The 19,402-nt window shown below is 34.1% G+C and overlaps 1 long non-coding RNA gene across 1 annotated transcript in view; it reads right to left on the bottom strand.

Moving 5' to 3' along the window:
• Positions 1-7,410: 7,410 nt before the first annotated feature.
• LOC148107969 (uncharacterized) overlaps positions 7,411-19,402 on the bottom strand; it is a 402,897-nt gene continuing 390,905 nt past the window's right edge. Inside the window, exon 3 of the long non-coding RNA XR_015721398.1 lies at positions 7,411-7,523. This is a non-coding gene — a long non-coding RNA (uncharacterized LOC148107969). The remainder of the gene's footprint in view (positions 7,524-19,402) is intronic.

The following is a 19,402-nucleotide window of genomic DNA, read 5'->3' as shown; positions in this document are numbered from 1 at the left end:
TATATTTTTAATTTTTTTTTATTTATTAGAGAGAGAGGGAGGGGGAGAGAGAGGAAGGGCAGAGGAAGAGAGAATCTCAAGCAGACTCCTCTTTGAGTGCAGAGCCCTACATAAGGCTCCATCTCACAATGCTGAGATCATGACCTGAGCCCAAATCAGATGCTTAACCCAGGTGCCCATAATGATAGTATATTTTAAGAATGGGATTATAGGAAATTGTGAGAGAATTTTCTGAATGGCTAAAGATCTGGAACATGCCAGTTTCCTTCTTCTAAGGGAGTGAATAAAGGTGCTGTAAACTTGTGCTCTCAATCACTAAGAGGCTTCCTCACTGATTGTGGAGGAAATACACATCCCATTTTAGGGGACTGTTCCCAATGCAGTTACTAAATTACCCCCTAAGTGGCCAGCTTTGTAGAGAGCCCCATGCCAGTGAAGGCTCTTCAGCTGCCCAGGCTGTTATCTCTTCTACTTTGCATTTACGATCCTAACGATTCAATGTGCTCAAAGTCTCTATGTTCACAGATGCTCAATTTGAAACATGTTCTTAATAATAAAGTTGATAGAGTGTGTAATGTGTATATTTATATATATTAATGAATTATCCTTGTCACTCTGTCTCCTTCAATATTTTATATATTTTGGTGGTTAATTTTATAATTGACTACACGATTGTTCTATAATTTTCAGAATATAAGAATGATAGAACTTAAAGACAAATATATGTGATCTAGAAATTCTAAATCTAGACTGCATGCAGTAACTTGTAACAATTTTGTTTATTCCTTGAGAAGAGTGAGTGCATTTTTAGTTATAAAAGGGATAGTTGCATTATATAAAGTGGAAACATTGTGTGTGTGTGTGTGTTGGTACCAGGTCCAAAGTATAAAATGGATTCCTACAGATGTTGGACAGCTAGAGGGATATTTGTTCCTTTTTGTGCCAGCATCCATATAAACTTTTTATTTATGTGGCATTCCAAGATAAGTAAAAGTTAAGATCAGAGTCCCATGTTTATTTCTTTTTATACATCTGAAACAACAGCTTCTGCAAATATTGAAAGTGTGGTCAGCCAGATACTTTCCCTCAAGAATTTAAAATCTAACAAAGATGTTATAGATTGAGGGGCCCCTTGACACAGTAGCAAGCATCTGGGGGGCTATGAGGTCCTACACTACAGCAGGGAATGTGCAATGGCAGAAGTCCAAATGACAATATACTGAGTAGACGACTTACCACTCCTGTGGACAGTGGTTACTTGGTTCCTGAAAAACATAGTTCCTTGATATGCTTCCTTTGCATTTATTTTGCATTTATTTTGCATTTATTTTCTATTTAGGTTCATGACAGCCCTTGTGTTCCTGATTAAAATTGTCCTGGAGTTTTCCAGGGGATGGTTTTCAATTATTAGAATTCTATGATGAAACCCTATGGACTTGGAGTTTTATTGGTAGAAGGACTTTAATTACAGTTTCACTTCCTTTACTAGTAATGAGATTATTAAGATTTTCAAATTCTTCTAGTGTCAGTTTTTGTAAGCTGCATTTCCAGATACTGTTTCCAGTTTGGTAGCATACATTATTTCACATATAACTGATAAACTATATTTGTCTAAATATTTCCAGATATTTAATTCATTTTAATTTTTAACTTCATTGACATAAAATTATTTCACTATCTGTTTTTGGTCTCTCTTTTATTTAATCCCAACACTGGTCATTTGTGCCTTCCTCTCTTGCTCTGTCTTACTCCATCTGTATCTTTCTGTCTCTGCCCCTCTCTGTCTCCCTCTCTCACTTCCACTTTTCGTCCCTCTTGCTTGCTTTTGCTCTCACTCTCATTCTTTCCTTTAAGTTCATAAAATTTGCTTGGCGTCTATGAATTTTGTTAGCATTTTGAAAAGAAAATTGGCCTAATTTATGCTGTTTACTGTTTTTGTTTTCTATTTTATTAATTTCTGGTGTTATCCATATTATTATTTTCCTTGTATTTTCTTAGTTTTCTTCTTTTGTTAATATTTTCCTAAAATGGCTGCTTATCTCATACATTGTGAATCCTTTTTCCTTTATATTGTCTTATTTAATAGCATATTTCTGTCTGTTTTCTTGTCATAGTCTTCTGCTCTTCTAATTTTCTTTTATTAAAAAAAATATTTTATTTATTCAATAAAGAGAGAATGACAGAGAGAGAGCACAAGCAGAGTGAGGGGCAGAGGGAGAAGCAAACTCCCTGCTGAGCGAGAAGCCCACCATGGGGCTTGACCCTGGGACTCCAGAACCATAACCTGAACTGAAGGTAGATGCTCAACTGACTAAGTACCCAGGTGCCCCTAATTTTTTCTTTCTTTCTTTCTTTCTTTCTTTCTTTCTTTCTTTCTTTCTTTCTCAGATTTGTTTATTTATTTTAGATATCATGACCTGAGCCAAAAGCAAGAGCTGGGTGCTCAACTGACTGAGCCAGTCAGGCACCCCTGCTCTTCTAATTTTCTATTTAATTGTATCTAATTTACTGCCAAACCCCTCCATTAATTTCTTAATATTAATTAATATAGTTTTCAATTTTAGAATTTCCATTTGCTATATAGCTTCCCATTCTCTGATGGCATAATTTTTCTTTTTTTTTAATTTGAAGTTGTTATTATGATTTATTTTGAAATCTCTGATATTTTTATGGCTTCATTGTGGAAGTTGTTACTTTTAGATTTTCATTACAAATAATGTCCATCATATGCCTTTTAAATTGTATGTCATACATTATGTGTGAAAAAAATTAAAAATTATGCTAGGCTTGGGATTCTTCTTTGAAGATTTTGTTAGCTTCTTGCAGGTGGCTAGAGGCACTAGCAATACCGATTATCTTAATTAAAGGTTTTGATGTTTTGAATATATACTTCACTGCTTGTGAGGGCTGTACTTTGTATGTGTGTGTGTGTGTGTGTGTGTGTGTGTGTGTGTGTGTGTGGTGAAACAAAAAAGAAATTTCTTGAAGCCAACACTGGGAAGACAGCAGACTAGTGTCTCAAAGACTATTTCCCCAAGGGCTATACTTTTTTCAAGTTTGACTATCCTCTTGGGTTATTGTTCTTAGGGGTTCCAAATAAACCATGGAAGCTTTACCTAATGACCTATCCCTTGATACAACACATTCACACCTAGTCCCTGGAGATGCTTGATCCCTCTGCTCATCTTAGCCTCTCAGTGAGTCATTTTCACATTAAAATCATTGAAGACTCTTTCTTGGATAATCATATGAGTCATGCATACAAAAGTGCTTTTTAGAGTAAGAGAGGGGCACTAATAACAAAGTATATTTATATTTATCCAGAAAACTACAGAATAGTTTTACTTAAAAACTAGCTTCTCTATTTGGTTGATATCTTATATATTTCCTGGTGTGTGTGTGTGTGTGTGTGTGTGTGTGTGTGTGTGTGTGAAAGTACATATGTGTGTTACTGTTCTGTAAGTTTTACTTCCTTTAGGCTTTCTCAAATCCTGTATTAAGACAGATCAAGAGTTAAATAGATCTATAGATAGGTAGGTAATAATTATCAATCATTTAATCATTATTTTGACCTTTTCCAAATTCATAGGTGAAAAGGGCATTTCTTTGTTGAAGTAATTTACATTTTGTTCGTTCCTGATGCATTAGAATATTTTAATAAGTTTACTGGCAATTCACATTTCACTCTTTCATCATATCTCCTTATATGGGTACCAAATTTTGCTGTCACTCATTCTGTTTAATCATATAGTTTGTGACATAAAATAAGTGTCTACTATTCAATTATTATAAGTATACTACATTTTAAACCTAAAAAGTATTTTCTACTAAGAAAAATGGTAACCATCAAACAGCAAGGAGCTTTTGCTTAATTTTAAACTAATTGTTCGTCAGCATGTGCTATATCAAATAGGAAGTGAAGATGATGATGAGTTTACCATATGGTTTCATGATTTCATTTAAATATCACATATCCTTACACCACCTTTTAAAGCTCTGTATACAGACTTTCTGAAACAGTAGCATAATTTTTTCCAGTACTACTGTGAATTTTTAAGAACTGATTTTCTCATTCTTGGCTTTGCATTGATAAAAAAATATCTTACGTTGAAAGTTACAGAGATGAAATAAGAAAGGAAGAATTTTTTTCTTGGTTGAGATTTATGTGTTGTATTTCCTAAAGATTTGTTCATTCCAACAAATAATGACCCAATTCTCTTTGACAGAAATCCCTTAGAGTGTTTCTACTATCTCATGAATAAATAGTGTTAATTCTTCATGTAGCATAGAATTACACTATGGTGTAAATGAACTTATTGCGAATAATTTGTAACTGCTGCAAGTTCCTGTCGGAACACTGTCAAGATGCATTTGGCAAATCTTCCTAGATAATTGGTAAACAGAAAAACCTAATTACATTTGGGACAATCAGAATGTGAATGCATGCAAATCTAATCAGAGGATAAAGTGCTCTAAAAATGCTTTGTAAATCTTTAAGTGGTTTCTACTGAGTTCCACGTTACACATGACAAAAGTCAACATGACAGTCTCCAGACTACCACATGTAACTTCAGAGAGAAAAAAATGCTGATGAAACAAAAGGACAGCAGTTGAGTCGGTCACAAGAAATAACTCTTAGTTAAATACACTGTATTTTCAAAAAGACAGATAGCTTGTAAGGAACCCACTCCTTGTGTTTCTGAAGATGTTGAAGTTAACTGCCCTGTGTGACTTTTTTAGTGCCCAAGAATTCATAGCAATCAAGAGAAACAGAACACTCCTCACAAAATGTTAGTGAATTTGCAGGCTGAAAAATTATTGATCAAGCTATGATCCTGCAATAAAACTTTGCATTTGAATATTGCCCTTTGAATACAGTGTTTGAAGCTTAAGGTCAAGGTGGGGAATATTAGAATCCAGGATGAATCACTTTGCATATCATCCATATTCCACTGACCTAGAAGTTTTAGGCAGTTGAAACATTATAGAAAAGAGTTCTTATTTTGAGTCTTTGGGCCCCTAAACAGCTTCAGGTGATCCATAAACATGCTGAAGGCTTACATATACAGTGTGTGTGTGAGAGGGTATGTGTATGTACTCATATACCCAGAGAGAGGACTCATGTCTTCATCAATTTTTCAGATGGTCATGATCACCAAAATATAAGAAATACACCCAAGTTTAAAATGACTCGTTGTTCCTAGTCTTTAAGGAAAATTAACTGATTATAATAATGCATCCTTTTCAAAGGATTTTCACATCCAACAAATAGGTCTAGTAATTCTACCAACTTTCCTGTAGAGGTAGTTGTATTTACTTATTGTATGTTTAAATGCACATTTAGATAAGCAATGGGACACTTGAAAATGACATGGCAAAATAATAGTGTGTGAAAGTATTCCTTTGCTCTAGGGAGGGGAGAGGTTATGAAAATTTCTTTATGGGTATATATGTCTGTGTTTGTGCATGTGAGAGTATGCGCGTGCCTATTAGGAGCAGTCCAATTTGATAATTATGAAAGAGGGGAGGTTACAGTAACTATAAACATGAAACTTGAATCTTCATCTTAAAAGTTATTTTTTCCCCTTATATCCACTACCAACTAGTTGTTCTGTGTCCATCTCTGCCTCTGCCTCCCTATCTGGGTCACATTTAAAACGTGTGTATGTTGTATAAAATCTATACTTGGTACAATGGCCTGATTTGCTGTACCACTGCCACTTATTTTGCTGGGATTCAAGTCCTATCTATAATATGTTGTTTATATTAACTGCTTTATACCTGCTGGTCTTTCTAAGGAAGATAATTAAAAGACAGGGCAAGTTAATTATTTTTAAGCTTGAAAAAAATAGATTCATCTGAGACACTATTTCCAGAATATTTAGGATATGCAAACATAATTTATATGATTATGATAATTATGATCATCTGCCTGTTACACTTCATATTCTGGGTGTTTCACAGATACTACTTGCATTCATGAATTTCTTTGGTCTAGGGAACAAAAATTTAAGTGCGTTTTAGGTGCTCTGATGTAAGCAACTTATCATGCATCTGACGTATAAAATACCATACCTATGTCTCATATTTCCAGTCTATAGGGTCTCTGAGATTATTAACAGTTTGCCTTACTAAAGGAAACTGCTTTTTCTTCATCAAAAATACATTTTGTCAAGTTTACAAAAATACTGTTTCTTGAAATAATAGAAATCTTCCGAGTTTATAAAATGCCCTCTATCATTCTCCCATCATCTATGCTCAGGGAGAAATTATTTATTGGAGTCTTTCAGCTTTAGCGCAGTAGGAAGAAACCTACTCTACAGATGAGATTTGGAGTTTCCAACTTGTTAAACTTATTTTGTAAAGTCCCATTGCAGCTTTATGGAGAGCAATGAATTGGCTACATTCATTGCTGTCCACCACCACATTTATTAAACTTAAGTAGAAAAGTAACAGCTGCCTAGTGAGCCCTTGCTATGGCTGGGCAACAGCAACATAGATTTAAATAACAATAACAAATATATGATAAATAAAAATAAAAAATAAAAATAATAGAAAGTTCCTACATTGTTTATTCCATATACCAGGACTCTTCTCCATATAGATATAGATATAGATATAGATATAGATATAGATATAGATAGATAGATAGATGATACTCATTTATTCCTTACAAAATTCTTATCAGTAGGTACTATTATTAGGCCCATTTTATAGACAAGAAACCTGAGACATGGAGGGGTTTAATAATGCCCAAGATCATGCTACTGGAAAATGAAATGGAGTAGCTAATGATTCAAAACCAGATTCTTTTGATTGAGTATCCATTTTGTAACTACTGTGTTATGCTGATTCTAAGAAACACAGCATCTCAGAAACTCACACTATCTCAGAGACAGAAAAGTGCACATCCCAAGTACAATGTGGACTTATAAGCAGAGTGTCCTAATAATGCAGAGGGAGAAAAGACATTTTTGTGGGAGCTATAAAAGCCTTTAAAGTAAGCTTTTATTAGACCTTGAAAAACAAGTTAGATTTCAAAAGATAATAGTAACAGTAAAAAGGGACAGTATTGGCAATAGTGATAGACTAATACATTTGTGAAATGTTAAATATTGCCATATTCTTGAGTGTTTCAGTTATTCAATGCAAAAAGTGATGTATACATCCATGCAGTGAGATAACAATCTTTCACAGTTAGTGTTTTTGTTTCTGTTTTTTTACATTTAGATTTAAAGAAATATTATGAAGACAGAACAGAAAATTCTCATTATACCCCACATCCGGTTTCCACTATTACCAACATCTTATGCTAGTATGTATATTTGTTCCAATTAATAAATTAATACTGATATATTATCATTAAGAAAAGTCCATGCTCTATTCCTATTCCCCAGTACTTACCTAATGAACTTCTTCAGTTCCAGGATCACATCCAGGATATCACATTTCACGTAGGCTCATGTCTCTTTAGCCTCCTCTTAGCTGTGACGATCTCTCAGACTTTCCTTGTGTTTGATGACCTTGACAGTTGGGAAGAGGACTGGTCAGGTATTTTGCAGAATGTCCCCCAACTGACATTCATCTTAAGTTTTTCTCATGATTAGAGTAGGATGATGTGTTTTGGAGAGGAACACCACAGAGGTAAGGTGTCATTTTCATCCCATCATATCCAGGATACATACTATCAACATGACTTGTCACTGCTGATATGAACCATGATCACCTGACTGCTGAGATGTTTGTCAGATTTCTCTACTGTGTGTTTATTATTTTTTCCTATACTTTACTTTTTGGAAAGGGCATACTATACTTTGGAAGGAAGTCACTATGCACTCCCCTCACCAAGAATGGAGAATTATGCCCACCTCTTTGATAATGGAGTAGCTACATAAATTTGGAATTCTACATGGGAGATTTGCCTATTCTCCTCCATATACTAATTTATTCAATCATACATTTATTTTAATGTAAGATATTTATTTTACACTTTGGATTACACTACAATAGAATTTTATGTATTTGTTCACATTGTCTCAGATTTGGACTTTAGGAACTCTTTCAGTTGATTCCTCTATCACTTAAACATATTCCCATCATTGTTTTGTTTTGTTTTATTTTTGGTTAGTTTTGCCACTTTGTTTTCTTTTTGCTTGTTTGTTTAGCACTTCCTTATTTTTTGGTGCTAAACAAGCAGGCAAAAACAAAACAAAACAAAACAAACAAACAAACAAACAAAAAAAAACCAAAATGGCAAACTAACCAAAACGAAAACATTTGCTCCAGGCTCACCTTGTATATTTCCTACCCCAGTCCTAGAATCAGCCATTTCTCCAATGAACCCCAATTCATACTATTAAAGAATAGATTTAGAAATAATAATCTAAGTACTAGGTTTGCTCATTCCTACCAGAATGCCAAGGTTTCCATGTCCTCTCAGCTAACACAACAAGAAAATATATGTGTATGTACTAACAAGCATGTATAGTCATAATTATAAATATTTCTGTATGTAACCATCTGTACCTATATTAAGTGAAGATGAATTCAAACTGGTATCTCCAACTCTAATCTATTGTCACATGATTCAGTTGAACCTCTTCCCCTTGCTCATCTATAATGTCCCACACCAACAGTGAGAAGCTTGTCTCTCGCAGTTCACAACCCATTTACATAATTGTTTAACTCCAGTATACACATTGTTAACCCATATCTCCAGATGAAACAACTTTATCAACTAGAGTGCACTGCTATGTACAGTTCCACATGCCTTTAGTTTTACAGACTACACTCGTTTCCAAAGGTACTTAGGTCAGCATTATTTTGTCTACCCCCTTTGATGAATTGTTTCCTGAATTTGTAATAAAGTTCAATTCATTTGTCACATTTTACATTCCATCCAAGAATTCTCTGATCTCCAAAATGATTCTTTTTAATTTGCATATATTAAGTTTCACTCTTTGTGGTATTAAGTTTTATGGATTTTTGACATATACATAGTGTTTTGTATCTACCACTGCAGTATCATAAAATAGTTTTACAGCTCTAAAAATTTGCCCATGCTTTAGTCACCCACTCCTCCACACCTCCCTGAGCCACTGGCAACATTACCATCCGTAGTGGGTTGAACGCTGCCATATTTGCAAAATGGGGTTTAGCAGATGCAATTAATTTAAGGATTTAAAGATTAGGAGATTATCCTGAATGACACAAGTGGGCACCAAATCCAATGACAAGTGTCCTTATACAAAACAAACAGCAGGAAGACACACAGAGAAGAAGAAGCAATGTGATCACTGAGGCAAAGAGTGGGGTGACGTGTTTACCAATCAAGGGATATCTGGAACTGATACTGGAAGCCAGATGTGTCCAAATGTTGGAAGACGCAAAGAATGGATTGTTCCATACTGCCGGTGGAAGAACTGCAGCCCTGCTAAACTCTTGATTTCAGACTTCTGGCCTCCAAAATTGAGAGAACAAATTTCTGTCATTTTAAGCAACAAAGTTTGTGGTAATTTGTTATAGTAGCCACAGGAGACTACTACACTGTCATCGTAGTGCTGCCTTTCTCAGAATGTCATATAGTTGACTCACACAGCACGCAGCTTTTAGACTGACTTCTGTCACTTAGTACTATGCATTTAAGATTCATCCATGTCTTTTCACGGCTTGATAGTTTCTTTCTTTTTATTGCTAAATAATACTCTACTGCATGGGTGTTTCACAGTTTGTTTACCTATGCACCTATTGAAGGACATCTCATCTTACTTTTTTTTTCAATTATGAATAAAGCTGCTATAAACATTTACGTGTAGATTTTTGGGTGGACAGAGGTTTTCAGATCCACTGGGTAAATATTTGGGAGTGTGTGATTGCTAGTGTGTATGGCAAGACTATGGTTATTGTTTACGAGAAACTGATAAACTGTTTTCCAAAGTAGGAGTAGCATTTTGCATTCTCACTAGCAATCAATGAAAAGTCCTTGTTGGTCTGTATTTTTATCTGCAATTGGATCTTGTGATGTTTTGGATCTTAGCCCTTCTAATAAGTGTGTAGCGTCACCTCACTGTTGGTTAATTTGAAATTCCTTAATAACAGATGATGCCAATCCTCTTTTTATATGCTTATTTTATATTGGTATATCTTCTTTGTTAAGATGTTGATTCATAATTTTTGCCCAGTCAGTTTCAAATTGTTTTCTTTTTGTGCAGTATTAATAGTTCCATGCATAACTTGGACAGAAGTCATTTTTCAAATATGTGTTTTTCACATATTTTCTCCTAGTATGTAGCTTGTTTCTTCATTCTCTTTACAGTGTCTTTTGCAGAAGAGGAGTTTTACATTTTAATAAATTCGGACTCATTTTTTCCTTTCACAGTTCATGATTTTGGTGTTCTATATAAAAGCTCATCATCAATTCCAAAGTCACATATTTTCCATGTTATCTTCTGGACATTTTATATTTAAAGTTCTATTTTTAGATTTATCATCCATTTTCAATTACTTTTTTGTGATAAGTGCCAAGTCTACGTTTATGTTGGCTTATCTACCTATGCATATATTTTTCATATGGACTGCCAATTATTCCAGCACCATTTGTTAAAACAATTTTCAATTCTCCATTGAATTGTCTTTGATCCTTTGTCAAACTCGATTATATTTGTGTGTCTATTTCTGGGTTGTCGATTCAATTCCATTGAGCTATGCGTCTATCTTCACCAATACCATTGTGTCTTCATTACTGTGGCTCTAGAGTAAGCCTTGAAATTGGGTAATATGAGCCCACTCTCATCTTCCCTTTTTTCCTTCTTTTGTCATCCTCGTACTCCACTTCCTCCTCCTATTCTTCCTCATCTTCCTCTCCCTCCATCCTTTCCTACTCCTTCTTCTTACTGTGTTGTCTATTCAAGGTCTTTGGGGTCTTCATATAAACTTTAGAGTAAGTTTTTTAGTATCTAAAATACAGCTTCTTGTGATTTTGACTGGTATTTTCTTATCTCTACACCAAGTTGACACCTTAAAAATACTTAATCTTGTATATTTTTTAAACTAAAAAATGTCTCAGAGAAACAAAAGTTATTTAATATGAGATCTCATTTTTAATAAATGGTAGGATGTGGATTCGAATCTTTAACAGTCTAGCTCTCAAACACAACTTTAAAATTACATTCCTTTAATTACAGCAGTCATCACACTATTAATTTCCAATAGCCTATATGTGTATAGGTACAGATATGGCTATCTGTTTCATTTTTGTTTCTCCAACATTTAGTTAAGTATGTTACACATATTGCAAATATCACTGTTTACTACATTTTCCACTGCTATCAGCCCTGCTCCGGACAACACATCTTCTGAATAATGAGTCTCTGGGAGGCACTTATCTTCCCCTACTGTTCATTTGCAACCTAGCTGCAGCCAGTTTGATCATTAAAATAGTAATAATAATAAAATGAAGGTCAATCAAATATTTCTACTTCTCTGCTTAAAATCCCCCTAAAGTGATCTACTGAAATTAAATTAAATATAAATATATAGCATGGCTTGTGAAGTCCTTTGCAATCTGAGTCTGTTGCCTCTCTGACCTCAGGTGGAAATCCTATTCATCTCCTCCAGTCATATCAGTCCTTGAAATTGCTGGGTTCATCCTTTAATAGACTTTTGCATTAACTAGTCCTTTTGCTTGATATGTTTCCCTTAAATGTACATGAAGGAGGCTCCTTGTCATGCAGATCTCTATTCAAACACCATTTCTTCAAAAAGCCTTCACTGACCACCCTGCCTAAAGCAACTGACCAACTGCTTATAGCCCCCACACCACCTCTACACTGTCTTCAGGTGACCACATCAAATGTTTCAAATTTACCTCTCCGCCTGGACAAATCAATTTCTATGTTTTAACTGAAAACCTTTATTTCAAGCCTCAAACTATAATATCCCTCTACCTGCCAGATAGATTGTCCTAGATATTTTATAGGTATTTATAAATCAACAAGTCTGCCTTAAGTTCTTTTCTACATTATTTTGTTTGAGTGAAAAGCCAATATGTGTTTTGAAAGAGCAAACATAGGCACATAGCTTTTTAAAAAAATTATTTGCCCATTTTGCCTTTTTATTAGGGGAACAGAACCTTCTTGAAATCTGAAGAGATGGTTCATCCATATCTCTAAAGACTCAGCATTCCGTCTGCAAATTTTAATGACACTTGTGCTCAAACAGTTTTGGAGTACTTTGTCATAACATGCTAACTGCTTTTAAATTCAGCATAATGAAGTGCAAGGCATTCCCCTGTGAAAACAGTTTTGGAATAAATCTACAATATGATCAAAAAATCTTACCAAAGGATTGTGGTTAGGTTCATTGCAAAAAACCAAATAAACCAGTAACACTCCTTATACTATTTTAGGAGCCGTAGGAAGTTATATGTTAAAAGATATAGAACTATGACTCATCTTCCTTAGTCTTTCATGATACCTATCGGGATATTAGAAAATTTGGTCGTGGTCAAAATGTGTAGCAAACTTAGATGATGTGTTTTTTGTCCCTTTCCATTTGTGTGCTTAATAAGGAGCAACTTATAATACAGTTCTCCATATAAAGATAAATCTAAACTCATTTGGAAATAAGCAAAAGGAAAGAGTAGTTGGTTCTATCAAACACTGAATACTGAATACCTGAATTAACTAAATAACATTTTCAGACTAACATTTTTAGAGCGCCTACCAAGTGTCCTAGCCTGGGAATACAAAAGTCAAGAGTAAAGGAAATCTCTTTTAACAATCTTGAAATCTAGAAAAGAAGCAAGTATCTAAACAGCCACTACAACATTATGTGGCATTTTCTATAATGATGATAACTAGACTATATATGGGGTTTAAATGTGCTTGGAGAAAATACTTAAGATTATTAAAGGTGATAATTGATCTGAGAATGCAAGAATGAGTTAGTATATTTAGTGGAAAATCAAAAGAAATCATTTGAAGCAAAACATTTAGCAATTGAAAAGGAATGGAGACACTGGCTTATCTTGGCATAAACATGAAATTTTAAATAGTTCAGTGTTGTTGGAAATGGAAATGGTAAAAAATGAAACTAAGCTGACACTAAATCATGGAGTCTTATGGTCAGATGAAACATTCTGTATTTGCTTTTTAGGAACTTAGGAATATTGGGAAACATTTAAATAGATACTGACACAATTGCATTAAGTGTTGAAATATCAAACTGTCATTTGCTTCAAGGACAGGATGATGTAAGACTCAAGAAGAACAAAGAAAAATAGGAGATGAAAACAATAAGAGTGAAATAAGTCAAGCAGAGAAAGACAATTATCATATGGTTTCACTCATTTATGGAACATAAGAAATAGGAAGATCAGTAGGAGAAGGACGGGAAGAATGAAGGGGAGGGTAAAGAGAAGGCGGAATGAACCATGAGAGACTGTGGACTCTGGGAAACAAACTGAGGGCTTCAGAGGGGAGGGGGATTGGGATAGGCTGGTGATGGGTATTAAGGAGGGCACATATTGCGTGGTGCACTGGGTGTTATACACAAATAATGAATCATGGAACATTGCATCAAAAACTGGGGATGTACTGTATGGTGACTAATAAAACAAAATAAAAATTATTAAAAAAAAAAAGAAAATGATAAGAGGTTACCATAACATTCAAAGTTCAAATTCAAAAAGATATATGCACCCTTGTGTTTACTGTAGCGTTATTTACAATAGCAACCCAAGTGTCCATCAATAGATGAATGGATACAGGAGATTCGATACACAGACAAACACATAATGGAATATTACACAGCCAAAACAAAGGGTGAGACCATGTCATTTTTGACAACATGGAGACCTAGAGAGAATTATGCTAAGTTAAGTAAGTCAGACTTAGAAAGACAAATATCATATGAACCTCATATGCTGAAACTAAAATACAAATGAATAAACAAACAAAAAGCAGAAAGACTCATAAATACTGGTAACAAACTGATGGTTGCCAGAAGGGAAGGGTGGGAGGATGGACAAAATGGGTGAAGGGGAGTGGGAAGTACAGGCTTCCAATTATTGGAATGAATAAGTCACGGTCATAAAAGGCAGAGCATAAGGAATATAGTCAATGATATTGTGATAACGACATTTGGGGCAGATCTAGCCACATTTGTGGTGAGCATTGTGTAATGTATAAACATGTGGGCTATTTTGTACACCAGAAACTAATATTACATGTATGGTAACTAACTGGAATTTAAATAATTAAAAAATAAAATTAAATTAAACAAATAAAAAATTATGACAAAGTTCAAATGAAGAGTATGTGGAAATAAATGAAGACCACCCAAATGTAAACAAAGAAAATCTATTCAGTTTGTTGTAGCAAGAGATTCAGCCATTATCACTAACATTTGGCAGACACACAAAGATATACAAGAAAGGAGAAATCTTTATAGTGGAAAACAAACAAACAAACAAACATGGAAAGCTTCAGGTATGCTCTAATTAGAAGTTGTTGGCATAGGGAGTTGGAGGAAGGCTAGCAAGAAGGAGCATTCTATGTGATTGGATTGAAGAGCATATTTGGCTTTCTCTCCTTAGTCCTGAGTTGGAAACTGGGGCAAACATTAGGGAAGTTGTCAAGTCCTTAACTTTCTTGGCTGATTGCTACAAGGTTTCAGATGGCTCCTTGGGCTGGTAACTACAGAAGTTGTTGTTTGGCTATCTGGAGCGGTTAATGCAAAGACGTCAGTCAGAGTTCTGTTGTCAAATATGGTCTATCTTTATCCTTTTTGTACACTTAGCTTCTCAGATGGGTAGACATAAAAGTAGACCGCATAATTACATGACTTGAGTACTGATTGTCTATGAATTTGAGGAAGGGCATCTAAGAGACAAAGCAGGGGAACAGGTTTGAATAGTAAGGACAGGTATTCTTTGAATAATGCTACTTGCCAGGTGCTTGGCTGAGATACACTTTACGCTCATCTTTTTAAACCTTACCTCACATTTGAAGACAAGGATAATGGCTAAAGCAAGTTATTCCTAGCATAAGAGGACTCATAGAAGCAATGCAGAGGTAAGTAATTACTGATCAGACATGTAGGTCTAGAATTTTGAAAAATATTTTATCTTGAAAATAAAGTTCAATCATAATTTTCAGGTTGTGCCTTCTGGAAATTTAGTATTTTATAATCAGATTCAGGGTAACTTTAAAAACAAACAAATAAACAACAAAAACAAAAAAGAGCTGAGGACAGTGAAAAGGAAGGAAAGATGATAAAATTTATTTCCATTTTTTTTTCCTTTCATCTTTGGACTTTTCAATGGTAGAGCTTCGGGGGATACACGGTGCTCCATTCTTTGTAAAAGACCATTTCTCATTCTTTGAGCCCAAAGTAGCATTAGACTAAGCAAGCAAGAAAAATGAGCTAGCTGCCCTTTCCAACAACAGGCCGACCTGTCTGCACTGCATGAATAATTGTTCACAGTGTCAAGGGGACTTACACATTATATTGACTAAAGAAGAAACTTTCTGGATATGCTTACTAAGTGATCTTAAAAATGAATTAATCCAGACAAATTTTGAAGTAAACTTTGAAAGTAGTGAGCATGTTTTTGTTTGTTTTTTAATATCATCCTCTTGTGATCATCAATTTCCGAATGTATAACTGAGCTCCTTCCCACAGCTCAGTTAACAAGTCAACACGTTTACGGAGAACCTACCATATGCACAATATTAAGGTCAAGATGCATAGAAATATAATGCAGGGTTCTTGCCCTTTAGGAGCTTAGAACATAAATAAGGGGTGGAGGTGGTTAGCTGGAGGCAGAATATATTTATAAAAAGGAATCATTAATAATATAAGAATAAAAATATAAGAATAATATAGGAAAAATATCAATGAATTGATTACGGGAAATTGTTCTCAATATCTGATTATACTGGAAGAGATAACATCAGACTTTATGTTTAGCAAAGCACAGAAAACATATTGAATTTCCTCTTCTAATATTTAATGGCATTAGTATTATTATTTTTCCAGAAGAACCAGTTTTGAAAGTGGAGAATATATACTGAATATTTTTTGAAAAAGAGATGTATTGAATAATACTTCTTGGCCAATAATTGAATTTGGCTCATTATATATCTGTTTTATTGAATCCTTAACACAAGCCTAAAGAGTAGGTAATAACAGACACATTATTCAAATGAGAAAATGGAATCTTGAAAACATTTCTCAGGTCTCTAAAACTGCTGGTTTCTCTAAAAGTCAGAGTTTGCATGAGGGCCTAGAAGGTATGTCTTACTGGAAAGATATGCATTTAGAATGTATTTGACCACAGATGAAGTGTGACGGAAAGGGCTAGGCTAAAGAAGAGATCCCCACCCACCCTGGAAATGTAACTAATTTTATTTATTTCTTTTTCTTTTGATTCTGGAGTTGAAAGTTGGAAGCAAACAAACAAACAAACAAACAAAAGAAGAACAAAAAAACAAAACAAAACAAAAACCACACCATTTTTGTAGTTGTTGATTAAAGAAAAAACCAAACAAACAATTAAACAGAGAAAATTTAAATGTGAAGTGCTAATTCATTGAACCAAGCACAACACAGGCGCACCTCCTGGGTGTCATGTAGTACTCTACACACCAGTTATACCATAATGAACAAAAGGAGTGTCCCTGAGAAGCTTGCATTCTAGTAGGGAGACTGACCAATAAACAGGTAAACAAGTAAAAATATGATTTAATAATATGAAGATACAATAACAGGTGAGGAAGAACACGCTTCTGGGGCAACTGTCAAAACATACATTTTTATTAATTCAGGCTTACTGATACGTATTTACATCAGTAAAACTCATCTTTTTTTTTTTTCCTGTACAGTTCCATCAGGTTTGAGGAATGCAATCAGATATATAATCACCCACATAATTAAGACAGGAAGTCTTTCCACTACCTCCCAAGCTTACCCCATCCCCCTTGTAGTCAGCATCCTTCACGTCACTCCCAGTCCCTGGCAAGTGATGATCTGGTATCTGTTCCTATCCTTTGCATTTTCCAAAATATCAAATAAATGGAAACATTTAGTCTGTAGGGTTTGTTTTGGTTTTTTTTTTTTTTTTTTTTTTTTTTGAGTTCTGGCTTCATTCCCTAGGTTTTTGGACTTCTTTCATGTTGTAGGATATGTCAGTAGTTGGTTCTTTTTTATTGTCGAACACATTTTGCATTCCTCCAGCAGCATATGAGAGTTCCAATTGTGTCACATCCTTGCCAACACTTTGTATTGCTTGTTTCATTTTATTTTTTAATCCCAGCCTTTCTAGTAAATGTGCATGAAATCTCATTGTGAATTTAATTTGCATTTCCCTAATGACTACTGATGTTGAACACTTTTTCCATGGGCTTATTTGCCATCTCTTTCTTGGGGGGAAGCATTTGTTCATACTTTTTGTCTATTTGTTGTTGAGTTGTTTTTCTTCTCATCATTAACTTTAGGAGTTCTTTGTATATTCCTTATATAGTTTATTTATGTTATAAAAATAATTTGTACATTAAAAATGTATTTAGATATATAATTCTTCATATAGTCATTGAAAGGGGCTTTTTCAAATGTGTTTTGAAAATATTTTCTCTCATTTGTGCCTTAATTTTTTAAGTGTCTTTTAAAGATCTTTTTCTTAATTTTGATAAAGTTCAACACTGCTTTTTTAATTTTACATTTTATATTTATTTTCTGTCAAATTGAAAAAAACAAAACAAAACAAAAACAACTCTGCCTGGCCCAAAGTTTCTCTACATATTATCTTCTAGATGCCATTAATAGTAAGATTTACATTTTGGTCTATAATCTAATAATACCAGGTCATGTTTGTGTGTGGTGAGTAGAGCAAGATAGGTCAAAGGTTTGTCTTTTTATTTGACTGTCTTCTTTTTTCCTTTAAAAAATTTTAGACCATCTAACTGTTCCAACAGTTTATGGTGAAAAAAATTATTTTTCATTGAATCATCTTGGCATCTTTATTGAAATCAATTAATCATATAACTGGGTGTCCCGAACTCTACTTTTTTTTCATTGATCTGTATGTCTACATAGCATATCAAAGCATAGTTTTTGATCAAATGTCTGAGATTACATGCAAAAAAAAATGATCTCTTGGCTAAATCAGCAATCATGGATGTCCACCCCATTTAATTTTTAGGCAGGTGGCAACACTGCATAGGTATTCCCCAATTTCTTAAAAATGCATAAAACAAATGCATAAAAATAAAATAAATTAAATCTATGTAGAGATATACTTTAAAACAAAACAAAAAAATAAAAGTAGACCTAGAGGATGTACCCTAAATGAAATATTATCCTAAGAAATGGAATAAACATACTCTTCTATATTCAACAAAATTAACATTAAGCAATATAATATTTCCCTCAGGAAGGAATTATGAGAAATATATAAAGGAATTAAAAAAGAGAGAGGATAAAGCAAACTTGGAATGTGAACTAGTAGTGATAAAAAAAGAAATGATAAAAATATTTGCGAATCTGAGTAAGAACTTGTCTCTGGAATACATAAAGCATTCTCAAAACTCAATAATAAGAAAACAAATAACCCAATAAAGATGGATAAAAAATCTGAAAAGGCACTTCATCAAAAAAGAGATGCAGATGGCCAATAATCACATGAATTATGCTCAACATTATTAGTCATCAGGGAAATGCAAATTAATACCAAAATGAGATACATACTGATTAGAAAGGCTACAATTTAAAAGGCTGATCATAGGAAGTGTTGGGCTGTAGCAGAGTTTGGGAATGTAAAATGGTAGTTTGTCAGTTTCTTGAAAAATTAGACATACACTTATCACATGACACAGCGATTCCACTCGTTGGTATTTCCCCAAGATAAATGTAAGTGTATTCCATAGACGGGCTTAAACAGAAATGCTCAGAGAAGTTTTGTTGGAGACAGAAAAAAAAAACAAAGACTGGTAACAACCTCAACGTCCATTAATAAGTGAATGGAAAAACAAGCTCTAGTATATACAAATGAATGAAATACTACTTGGAAATAAGAAGGCATGAATCATTAGTAGATACTACATCATGGATGAATCTTGAAATAATTATGTTGAAAGAGAGAAGCCAACCAAATAAAGTATGTGTTGTATGATTCATTAACATAAAAGGCAAGAATGTGCAAACTAACCTATCATGACGAAGTAGGACATCTGCTGCCTGTAGGAGTGAAGACTGGCAGAAATAGGTGGGGGCAAAGAATGACGGGCACAAGGAACCTTTTAAGGGAGTTGCATGTGTTTATCACATTGATTATGGTGGTGGTTTCATGGGGGTATACATTTGTTAGACTTGTCAAATTACACATTTTATAAATGTGCAATAT

Source organism: Ursus americanus, chromosome 23 (assembly GCF_024610735.1).
Source record: "Ursus americanus isolate L20-20 chromosome 23, mUrsAme1.1.p, whole genome shotgun sequence".
NCBI classification, from domain to species: domain Eukaryota; kingdom Metazoa; phylum Chordata; class Mammalia; order Carnivora; family Ursidae; genus Ursus; species Ursus americanus.
Note: the sequence above shows the minus strand (reverse complement) of the source record. Positions and strands in the feature narration are given on the sequence as shown.